At 38.5% G+C, this 13,015-nt stretch overlaps 1 pseudogene; it reads left to right on the forward strand.

Annotated features, from left to right (window-relative positions):
• The window catches only part of LOC111909520 (protein SRG1-like), a 42,962-nt pseudogene extending 30,446 nt beyond the window's left edge, over nucleotides 1–12,516 (forward strand).
• Nucleotides 12,517–13,015: the final 499 nt, after the last annotated feature.

Consider the following 13,015-nt stretch of genomic DNA (forward strand, 5'->3'; position numbering starts at 1 on the left):
CCCTAGCTTCGGCCTCGCCCCTGATCTGTTGCTAATGAGATGTGGAACACCATCCACACTATGCTATTAGTGAGATATGGGACCTCTCCCACACTCACCCCCTACCAGGCACATACAAGTATCACACAGACAACAAGTATAACTATCACATAAACCATTCCTTGGGCACCCGCCCGTTATCATTGGACCTCGTCCTGAATATCATACTAGCATATTGTACCTAGGGCTAACCCCCAGGTCTTCTACTCATAACTACATGGGCCGGCATTGTGGCCCTAGACCCATTCACACAAAGGGAAAGTCACCTGCACCGGCTGAACTCGCTGATGAACCCACTAGCTGCTGACCGGCAACTCTCTGAACTCCTGCTCCACTAGCTCCCCAAGCTACCAATATCAATGCAACACTTAGACTAACTGACCCCCAAAAGTCAACTAAGTCAACTCTGGTCAACGTCAAAGTCCTGGTCAAGGTCAACCTCCCAGGTCCACCCTACTCGCCAAGTCTACTTACTGACTCGCCGAGTTCATATGTTCAGAGTCCTTCCATTCTTGACTCGACTCGCCGAGTCAGTCCATGACTCGCCGAGTCCACCGATTTCCGAGTCCTGTCCTGTCCGAATCACCGAGTCTCCACTCGACTCACTGATTCGAGTCTCAGCTCGAAGGGTTTGGGGTTTCACGACCAGACTCGCCAAGTCCAAGACAACCTTCAACCGACTCACCGAGTTGTTCTTCCAACTTTCCGAGTTCCTACCCAACTTCATCCGACTCGACGAGCTGTTCATCCCACTCGTCGAGGTCCTCCTAATCTTCATGCTACTCACCGAGTCCACTCAAAGGACTCGCCGAGTCCATTTAGATCTTCATACATGCAGAGGGCTTTTGAGTCATTCATGGACTCCAAACTGTAGATCTACCCTTCCCAAGCCTATTCCTCACGTAAAGTTGCAAACTTTATGTGTAGAGAAGGAGATCTAGGATAAATACACCATGAACTAGGGTTTATGACAACCATGATTCGCCAACATGCCAAGAGCTAATAATTTATGGGATTCTAGACCAAAACAAGCATGGATCTGAGGTAGCAACCTCAGATCTGAGCTTCTAGCTCGAAATGGTTACTTCATGCCAACAATGCCCAAAACTCATACATAGATCTAGGTACAAAAGAGTCCAAGAACTAGTTTATTACCTCCAAATGTTCAGAAATGTCTTCCCAATCCCGGATCTATAGTCCCTTCTTGCACCTCCAAGATTCTTCTTCCTTCTCCAGGCTTTAATGCACTCTTCATGGCAATAATTAGCTCAAAATTGGATATGGCGGCTAGGGTTTGGTGTTCTGGGTTAGAGAGGCAGTAAAGGAACCCTAGGGAAGAGAATGAGGCGCTTAAATAGGTTTCAAATCCCGAATTTAGGTTTTTCCTAGTTCAGACCCGACTCGTCGAGTCGGTCACTTCCTCCTTGACCCGGACCCCGCTCGGACTCGTCGAGTTCCTCCTTGGACTCGTCGAGTCGTCCCTTAAACTTAGGGTTTCCTTTCCTTTCTTGGCCTTCTTGACTTTAGGTGTTACAACTCTCCCCCACTTAAACTAAACTTTGTCCTCGAAGTTTGCTATGGCCAACTGCCTGCGATCTGCTTTCAATACTCTACTGATTGATCCAACACCAGCTGCCCACCTTCGCTGGTCTTTCGCCCGGTCATTTCGACTAACATTAATCCTTGCGGATAATAATCCCGGGTCAACCCTGACCCTGAACATTCTGAAAACACAACTTACTCAACCGACAATCCTTCTGGTACTCTCTGAGTATTGCACTGAACCCATAGGGGTTCACCCCTTCTTTCGCTGCGCGATTTCCTTGCCTTCCCAAGGCAATGCTCTATAACCAACTATTCCCTCTGTCACTGTGAAGATCCTATCTTTGCCAAATCCATCACGCCCGCTACCTCCAATATGGGTCATTATCGCCAGTATCCACTTGGGAATTCTTTCTACTATAGTTTGGTGTCGAGCACCCGACGATCAACTAACTGAATTCCACCATACACTGCATACCCGCACTACTACCGGCTCCCGCCGGTAGCTAGTCCCAACACAACTCCTAGTCGCTCCCAGCGACTTTCGAAGAAACTTCGATCACCTATAACTGCTCAATCTATTCTTCCATACAGGCACTACAATCCTGGGCTCCTCGATCCCCTATCTTGACACTAAGGTCCCTACCAGGTCCCACCTGTACTGCTAAAACTCACGGGCCTCACCCACGGGTCCTACCCGCCTCTATCCTTCTAGTCCCACTTGTCTAACCACCCTCGATCGGGCCCCGCACACGTGTCTCACCCAACCATACTACTGAGCAACCCTGCTCTCAGGTCTCACCTACACTGTTAATCCCATACGGGCCTCGCCCATGGGTCTCACCCTACTATATCCTGGAGGGCCTCCCCCAAGGTCTCACCTCTCTAGGGCTATACATGAAAACTCCCTACCATTCTCGTCCACTACCCATTCCTGATCCCTATCTGCTCACTAGGAGATAAGGACCTTGCCCCAACTCCGCTAACGAAGCTACTAAGGAATGCTACGGCTTACCCGCATTCTTACATCACCTTCCATCACTGACTGCTAGTGAATGCTACAACTGCCCCATAGTCTTACAACACTTTCTACCACTGGCCGCTAGTGCATGCTACGGCTGCCCCGTAGTCTTACAACACTTTCTACCACTAACCGCTAATACGAAAGCACCCCGTGCTATCAGTTCTCAAGGTCCTCATTCCGACTCACTCGAGTCCTACAGGCGATCCACCAACCTGAATTCCCAACCACGCACTAACCATCACCATCACACGCACTAGCTGATGGGGAGTTTCTCAAACTCCCAACCCTAAAATCCTCAATCCATCAAACGTTGTACTACTTCCTTTCCTTCTCAAAGATCGAGCACTCATTCTGAATCTGCATGCTCTTACCTTTGCACGCTTGGAGGATTCTCCCCCACTTCGATCCTGCTTAACCCTTGCTGCTCAATGCTCGAAAAGAAATCCCAATCCTTGCTACCATTCCATAATCAATCTGCTGAGGAACCCAAGCTTACCATAGCTAGGAATCTAACCAATCTATCTCTAAAACTATACAACTCCGATCTAGCGAGACATACCAAGTCCCTCCCAGGCATGCTACAGGTACTGCATCCTAGGTAACCTTTTCCAATAGAGCCTATCCCTTAACTACCCTCCAAATATCCAAGGTATGCAGATGGCATATAACTCGATCACAACCAAGCCGCACAAAATAAAATACTCATACCGATAATGATGCAGAACCATAACAATATAATCATGCACAAATAAAAGAACTAAAATCGGAAATCGCATACCTGCAACGTCCGATGCTGCTCACGCCTCCAAGGTAGTCATCTGAAAAGCCCTGCCTCCTACCGCAGGCGCCTCTACACTCCCTGACGGCCGTCTGTGATCCTCAAAGTTGCAGGGGCAGGTGCCATCACCCGTCCTGCTGAAAACAAACTGGGGCATTGGGCCTTCTTCATCTCCTCATCCGCGACAGACTGCGGTACAAGAAGAGCCCTCTCCCTGAACTTGGCGGTGATCTCCGCCACAGTCTCAGTGGTCTGCGTCAAATCCTGAAACTCCCGTGTCAACTGTTGCACCTCAATAACCGGTGAAAACTCAACCCTGAACCTGGCCGAGAAATCGCTCCATGTCATCGCGTCCAACGCGGCATCATCCCCCAATGCTTGACCAATCTCTTCCCACCAATCCCTCGCTCTGTCCTTCAGAAGACAGCAGGCGAGTCTAACCTTGTCCCCCTCGGGACACCGACTCGTCGAGTCGGTCACTTACTCCTTGACCCGGATCCCGCTCGGACTCGTCGAGTTCCTCCTTGGAATCGTCGAGTCGTCCCTTAAATTTAGGGTTTCCTTTCCTTTCTTGGCCTTCCTGACTTTGGGTGTTACATTTTTGGGTGTTATCAGCAAATAATCCAAGGATCTAGAATATAGGATTGAAATGCAATGAATGGCCCTGATTTCCTAAATGGAGAATTAAACGTTCTCTTTTAATAATATTTAGAGATACATAATAATATATTATAAGCATCGTATGTAGTTGTCCCATTTTATTAGAGGTTGTTAACCTTTAATATCTAATGACGTATATTTATGACAGAGATACTATGATAATCTGAAATTTCTATCTTTTACAACCATTCACTTCAATCAAAGTTAGACTTGTTTTTGGTAACTTTTAGCACTGTTTAGAGTCTATTTGAGTATTCTGAGGCTAGTGCATCAAAGGAATCAGTGTTTGGAAGTGTCAGTGTAAGTTCTAAACTATCTAGCAAACCGTAAACCTCCTCAAAAGGAGTTTACGGTCAAGACTTTGGAGCTTACGGTCATGGTAACTGTAAACTCCCTATATATACATAATTCATGATCATTTTGATCATTTCTTTCCTTTACAAGCCTAGAATCACGAATTCTCTCTCAAGTATTATAAGATCTTCATCTTGATCTTCCAAAAATGTAAGAATTCTTTCCATTGATTTGTTGTTACATCTCTTTATCTAGTGGTTATACATGATTTCATCCATGAAATCTCTTCATTTTGATAGATCTTCAAGTGTTCTTCACTTCACCAAGAACACACACTAGTGTTCTTGGATCCTAATCACCCTTACAAGCTTGTAATAAGTAAGTACACTACCATTAGCTTGATATATGCTTGAATCACTAGTTAACCACCTTGAAAACATCATTTTTAGCCAAGAACAAGGTGTTTACGGTCTAAGAACATCTCTTTAGACCGTAAACTGTAATGAAGAGTGCATTAGAGAATAAAAGTAATTATAATAACTCACATATTGAAATAGATTTATATTTATATAAGAATAAAACTTGGGGAAAACACTTAAAAGTAATTATAATAACTCACATATTGAAATAGATCACAGTATGCAAGAGAACTAAAAGATCTGTTTAGAGAAGCTATGATGGCTTAGCATATACATCAGGGTTGTGCATAACTAAGATGTTGCAGACTTAGAGTGAGTGGTTCCGCATTAATTCATGTTCCTTGTTTCGTTGTGGATTTGAGGCTGATTTACTCAGTCGGCTGTCTTATTCATCTTAAATATTCATAACTTCTAATGAAGGGTGCATTCGATCTAGTAATTACTTTAAAAGTAAATTTATATTTCTATAAGAATAAAACTTGGGGAAAACACTTAAAAGTAATTATAATAACTCACATATTGAAATAGATCACGGTATGCAAGAGAACTAAAAGATCCGTTTAGAGAAGCTATGATGGGTTAGCATATACATCAGGGTTGTGCATAACTAAGATGTTCCAGACTTAGAGTGAGTGTTTCCGCCTTAATTCATGTTCCTTGTTTCGTTGTGGATTTGAGGTTGATTTACTCAGTCAACTGTCTTATTCATCTTAAATATTCATAACTTGTAATGAAGGGTGCATTCGATCTAGTAATTACTTTAAAAATAAATTTATATTTCTATAAGAATAAAACTTTGGGAAAACACTTAAAAGTAATTATAATAACTCACATATTGAAATAGATCATGGTATGCAAGAGAACTAAAAGATCCGTTTAGAGAAGCTATGATGGCTTAGCATATACATCAGGGTTGTGCATAACTAAGATGTTGCAGACTTAGAGTTAGTGGTTTCGCCTTAAGTCATGTTCCTTGTTTGGTTGTGGATTTGAGGCTGAGTTACTCAGTCGACTGTCTTATGCATCTTAAATATTCATAACTTGTAATGAATGGTGCATTTGATGTAGTAATTACTTTAAAAATAAATTTATATTTCTATAAGAATAAAACTTAGGGAAAACACTTAAAAGTAATTATAATAACTCACATATTGAAATAGATCACGGTATGCAAGAGAACTAAAAGATCCGTTTAGATAAGCTATGATGGCTTAGCATATACATCAGGGTTGTGCATAACTAAGATGTTGCAGACTTAGAGTGAGTGGTTCCGCCTTAATTCATGTTCCTTGTTTGGTTGTGGATTTGAGGCTGAGTTACTCAGTCGACTGTCTCATTCATCTTAAATATTCATAACTTGAATATGACAGGCGATCGTAGTGGTACCGAGGAGGATCATGATATTCAGTATCATCATCAGTTATCAAAGCACGTTCATTTGTATGTATGTGCACATAGCGGTACGATACGTGGGAGTGTTAACATCAAAAGGAAGACATAAAGCACTAGAACATTTACAAAGGGTACATTGTCGAACACTAGGAGTACATTGTCGAAGACACTAGAGATACATCATCATATAACAGATGTTTCTTTCAAATTGGCCAAAAAAGTTTTTAGTAAAGAGTCCGTTACTATCATTCGTCATGAATTGGCGTGGTCCTCACCATACTAAGTTCATATGTTTCTGTCGCCTCGATCGTCAAGTTCTCGAAACCTTCGCCATTCGTATTGATAGTCCGACCTAAACCTCAGTTTTATATTTCGTATTCTAAACCCCGAAGTACTCGTTCGGAGAGTACTTTGTCCTCCGAAGCATTATCATCATATGTCAACAAACCGTCACGAAATACCACTCGTCTAGCAGACCAAGTTCGAGCACAGAGGCTATGGACGAATACAACCCACCTATCACTATTCAGTGTATACGCAAGTGTGGTACATGATTATGATTACGCAGATCTAGTATGTGTGTTTCCGCTCTATCTCATGCTCCTTGTTTGGTTGTGGACCTAGAGCAGAGTCACACATCCGACCGTCTTACTAATCCTAATCATATACGACTTGTATATACGAGGTAATGATAGATGGACCTAGTATGAATCCTATCATTAACACCAAGGCAAGGTTGCTAGGTCTACAAGTGGATATTCTGCAAATCAGAGGAACGCAACCCCAGTAGTACAGCTAAAAAAGCTAATTTCGGGACGAAATTCCATCTAACGGGGGGGATGATGTGACAGCCTGATTTTTTTTTGTTATTTTGCCTTGTAAAGATCAGACAGTCAACTTAACTGAGTGTCATACTCATTTCTGCTATCTTTTAGCCTTTTTTAGAGTCTGTTTGAAGGTTCAAAGCTCCGTACATTCAAGCATTGAGCATAGGAATGGATCGCGTACACTTCTAGCACCAAAATCGAGCCTTACACTCCAACATAAGGAGTGTACAGCCGCACACCCCTCTCCTGGCAGCACACTCATGTGTATAAGTGTAGATCTCATCCTCCTTTAATCCCTTTTCACACTCCCAAGCCTAGAACTCGATTTCTCTCTCAACTATAATCCGATTTTCAACTTAAATCTTCAAGAATGTATATGTTCTTCCCTTGATTTGTTGTTAATCTTCTTAAACTAGTTACATCCTTTTATTTCATCCATTTGAAATCATTTTTTGGCTAGATCCTCAAATCTTCAACCATTTCACCAAGAACACCAAGAACACACACTTGTTGTTGGTGATTTTGAGCCTTCTTGAGCCTCCAGATCGTACGTACTCCGTCCCAATACTTGAATCTTGTTTAGAACACTAGTTTAAATCGTCGAAAATGCCAGAACTCAAGAACATATGGTGTGTGTGGCCGCCCACACAGGTGTGGCCGTACACCCCTCTGTTTAGTGCTTAAAAGCCTCCAAAGTGCCATTCTAGTTTCACCACTTGTTGTATAATCGTCCCACAAACCTCCCTACCTTTGGTAAACACTTTTGTGCACTCATTACCATGAGTGTGCAGCCACACATTCCTTGGCCGCACACTCCTCAAAGTGGTCGTACACTCTCTTTTAGTGAATCACATGTGATTCCAACACTTGGTCAAAGTGTTTCCTAGTCCCAAAAAGTGTTTCCTTTCATATAGTTGTTTATATTGTTTATAAACCCTATATTCATGTCAACATGTGTTCTTATATGTCATTTAGGACCTATTGTATCTTGGGACTTCATTCATGGAACTTCTCAACCTTACACGCATACCCGTTTGAATCACCCACATCAGGTGAGTTCATACACCGTAATGAATCTTTTAACTGTTATAAATGCTTTTAAGGGGGGGGGATACAAGTTGAACACAATGATAATTGTGTAATTATTTGTTATAAACATCTTTCAAAATGTTGCTTATGTCTTCTATAAGTGGTCAAAATATTTCAAAAACTACTTTACAATTATGTTGCTTTATAGTTTAACAACACTCCGTTTTTAAAGTACAAGCATACCTTGGTAGTAAAATGAGTCTTTTCAATAACAGTTCAAGTAGAATACCAGTAAACTATAATGGGTATACTTTAGGGGTTCAATTCATACTAGATACAATACTCGATAACTGAAAGAACATACTAAGATACTATAACAAGAGAAGATACTAAGATACTATAACAGAACGAACATACTAAGATGCTATAGCATGGCACTATTACAGGATCTAATTATACCAATGAATCACTAACGTATTGTTCTAAACAAAAGTTAATAGTTATACTGGGTATACATGATCACATAATTTTAATGTGGATGTTCATGGCTTGCAATTGATTGCAGAGGTCGCGTTTGGGTCCCAGAATCTTTTGACAGGAAGAGAATTTAGTATGGGATCTAGCCATCACATTATACCTTAATAATCAATTTAAGGCATTTAGTACATTACTAGTTACTATATACAATACTGCAATACTTACATTTTTACAAACGACAAACAGAACAGTCGAGTCTAGCACATAACAGTAGATGCCTTGGTAGAAGGCTACGTTTGACAGAAGATGCCTTAGTAGATGGCTACGTTTAAAAGAAAGGACCATAATGCTAGTCTTATGATTCCTTAATGTATACATCATAGGATATATATATATATATATATATATATATATATATATATATATATATATATATACCAATAGGGTCCGACAGGTAATAGGATGTGTGCTCTCCGCTTCATTTCCTGTTCCTTGTTTGGTTGTGGGCTTGGAACGAATTCACCCAATCTATTTTCTATCTGTTTCTATATAAATGTATGCTCAGTATACATTAAGTCATCCTAAGGGTACCAGGTATGGGTCAGGTTATAGGACACAAAGTTAAAGCACGGTTTTTCCTAGCACAAAACATACATTTCAAAATCAGTACTTTTGGCATACAAGACTAGAAACTTCCCAGTAAAGGGTTTAATCCATTTTATTAAACCAGTATAGTTTAAAGGACCTTAGGTGAATAACTCTACAATACCTTAGTTTATACATCATGTTTATATATAAAACTAATACCTAATAGGTAGTTGGATGTGTGCTTTCCGCCTTACTTCCTGTTCCTCGTTTGGTTGTGGGCTTAGGGCAGATTCACTTAATTAACTTTCTATCCGATATTAGATTATATATAGCAATATAAACTAAGCTATTATAAAAGTAGTCACTGTGGTCACCATTTTATAATAAGAAATATGGGTTTTCTTAAATAACTTTACATTAGATATAAAGGAACCATTACAATTAACTCCATGAGTACCAAGCGAATACACTAGGGATATATATGATGATGATCTAACAACCAATGGGATGTGTGTTATCCGCCTTAATTTATGTTCCTCGTTCGGTTGTGAGCTTAGGGCAGATGCGCACAATCAATTGGTTGTTTACTCTGAGTCTTATATAACTTCTACCCACTTAGTACCCATAGAAAGAGTTGTAGTGTCATTTTACTTAAACTTCCATCAACGTACGAAATATAGGATTTTCTAAAGGAACATGTGAACCTTTTCAAAACACAACTTACAACTTACAACATCTTACAACTACATATTACACTACATTTTCAACACCATTTTACATCTACATTTTTCCACAACATTTTAAAACTTACTTACATCACTAAAATCTTATGAACTCACCAACTTAATTGCTGATCAACTCTTTCAAATAACTTGTATTCTCAGGAAACTAGTAGACATGTACTCTCTCTGGGAATTCAGAAGATGGAGCATTATAGCTTCAAGTCTTTTTTTGTTATTCGTTTATAAATTCTATGTTTTGTAAACACACACATTGTAAACACTTTCTTTCGAAATGAAATGGTTGTTCATTACTTGCTTACTGTATACATATCTTGTGATACTAAACATGACGTCCTCCACCCCCGAACGTTTCCGCCGTTCTGGTTTTGGGGTGTGACAATATATATATATATATATATATATATATATATATATATATATATATATATATATATATATATATATATATAAGTAATGTTTAAAGGCCTTAGGACTGATAACTCGCTTAATTTCCTTTTCCTTGTTTGGATGTGGCCTGAGAGAATATCAGTTATTTTTCAGAAGGTCGTTTAAATATCAATTATATATTATGTATACATATGTAGATATAAAAGTACTATTAATCAGTTCAGTACCTTTGGGTAGCAAAGGCATACCTTCCTTCTTTAAAACTACAGAAATTAATAGTAAACTATAATAGGTATAGTTTAGAAGAATACTATCATATACAAATACTATAACAGAGAATACGATAACAAATAATACTATAAAAGAGAACACTATAACCGAGAATACTATAATAGAGAATACTATAACAAAGAATGCTAGACGGAGAATAATATAGAAAGGATACTATACAGAGAATAATATACAAAGGATACTATACAGAGAATACTATACATAGAATACTATTACTATAACAAGTATACTATAACAAGATTCAGAGATAACATAATATGAGATACTACTTCATAACACATCGACCATTTCATTATGTCACGTTTTGTAACCAGAATATACTGGAGGGAGAGCGTGTGTTAGTGTATAGATCTATACTGGATTGAATATCCTACACCTTGTTGTTCGCTACAATGGGACTTGCAAGTCTACGGGTGCCAAATGTCATTTCTTCCGACGAATTTCATCATTGTGTTATAGTCGGCTTAGTATGGTAAAAATCATATCACATTTTGCCTTAACTAAACCATCGACTTTAAGGTAGTTATTACTTCAATAGTTAATACAAATAATACTGCAGTACACATATACATTTTCCCATTATATTCGAATTGTGATCTTCTCACATAAAGAGTAATATAAAACTATAGTCATACTTGGGAAAAGCATCCACTTTTACATAGAAACAAACATACAAAATAGTCGGGTCTTGGTAGAAGAATACTTTTTATACTAGTAGAAAATATAGGATTTCCTAGGAGTTTTCAAACATATACAAACATTTACATTGAACACTTACAAACATTTTCATCAAACTTATACAAACATTGGCACTAAATACTTATGAACTCACCAACTTAAATGTTGATCTACGCTTTCAAAATAACTTGCATTTTCAAGTCACCAGTAGACATGTATCGATGACCAGGTTTTGAGAAGACGGAGCATGTTCAAGACTCGTCTTTTATTTTCATTATTCATTTTTGGTGTCTTATTACTATTAAAGAACACACTTGTATGAAATTATACTATTAATGCAATGGATGATGTTGTTGCTTATTTACTACTTTGCATTGTTATAATACTGTACATGACGTCCTCCACCCCCGAACGTTTCCTCCGTTCCAGTTTTGGGGTGTGACAGATACCCTAGAAGCATTCTAAAGAGAAATTAAGAGCGTTACACTAAAAACTCTCATCTTCATTGCAAAAGATTTGAAGATCAAGGTTAAAGATATGAAACTATTGTTTGATGAAGGGTTACAATCTATGAGGATGAAATATTACCCACCATGTCTAGAACCTGAAAAAGTCATTGGTCTCCGCCCTCACTCAGATCCTCTTGAAATCACCTTCGTGATTCAAATCAATGAAGTAGAAGGTTTGCAGATAAAAAAGGATGGCATTTGGATTCCGATCAAACCACTCCCTAATGCATTCATGCATAGTCAATCTTGGGCACATCATAGAGGTCATCATTTCTATCTCAAACTAATTTATATCTCAAGATAATCAATCATGTTAATTTTACCTTATGGTTTTTCGTCATTTAACCTTTTTGTTTTATCAAACATGATACGTGGAGATTTAAGTTCTGATGGATATTTAAGATGTCCCATAAGCACAATGATTCATGAAAATGAAACATAGGTAAATGGCAACAGATTGGTTGGTTTATAATTCAAAGAGCCTTGTAGAGTAGCTATAGATTTGTTATGTATTTAACAACGAGATATATAGACCAACACTGTAATGGTGGTTTTAAACTAGTTACTAAAATTGTAAAGTTTATTTGATGTCATCAAATTGTGACAAATGGGCTATATAAAAGCATTGAGCATAGAGCAATAGTGAACTCTAAGAAGGAGAGGCTATCAATTGCCACATTTTTGCCCCTAAAATAGATGTTGATTTTGGACCGGCGCCAAGCCTAATCACTCACGAGACACCACCAAAATTTATAAGGGTATCTCTTGTGGATTACTTTAAGAAATTTTTTTCTAGAGAACTTAAGACCAAAAGTAACATTGAGCAATATTGTATATGATTTATTTTGTAAGATTCTTTTATGCAAAAGTTGTTAATTTGTACTGTTTTCGAAATAAAACATTGTGTAAAGTACTACTACACCTATATGTTTTTGTCTTTTTAAATAGTTCTTAATAATTATAAATAAGGATGTGGACCAAACGGATTTATCTCATGTAGTCATTTATTTATTTATTTTCTTGTTATTTGTGGTACTTCTCTCTATGGTTGTCACACATACATAATTGGCCATTTAAATACATATATATATATATATATATATATATATATATATATATATATATATATATTCTTTTGGATGGTATAGAAGTGAATTATCATGATCATATGTGGACCCAACATGTTTGATTGTATATGTTATGTTGTGTTAGGTATTTTGGGGAAACTCACTAAGCTTGGGATTACAGTTTGATTGTTATGGTTTAAGATATTTCATAGGACAAGACCAATGCGAAGGCTTGATCGTGCATATCATCCATTATTTTATGAGATTGTGA

Source organism: Lactuca sativa, chromosome 3 (assembly GCF_002870075.4).
Source record: "Lactuca sativa cultivar Salinas chromosome 3, Lsat_Salinas_v11, whole genome shotgun sequence".
Lineage (NCBI taxonomy): Eukaryota > Viridiplantae > Streptophyta > Magnoliopsida > Asterales > Asteraceae > Lactuca > Lactuca sativa.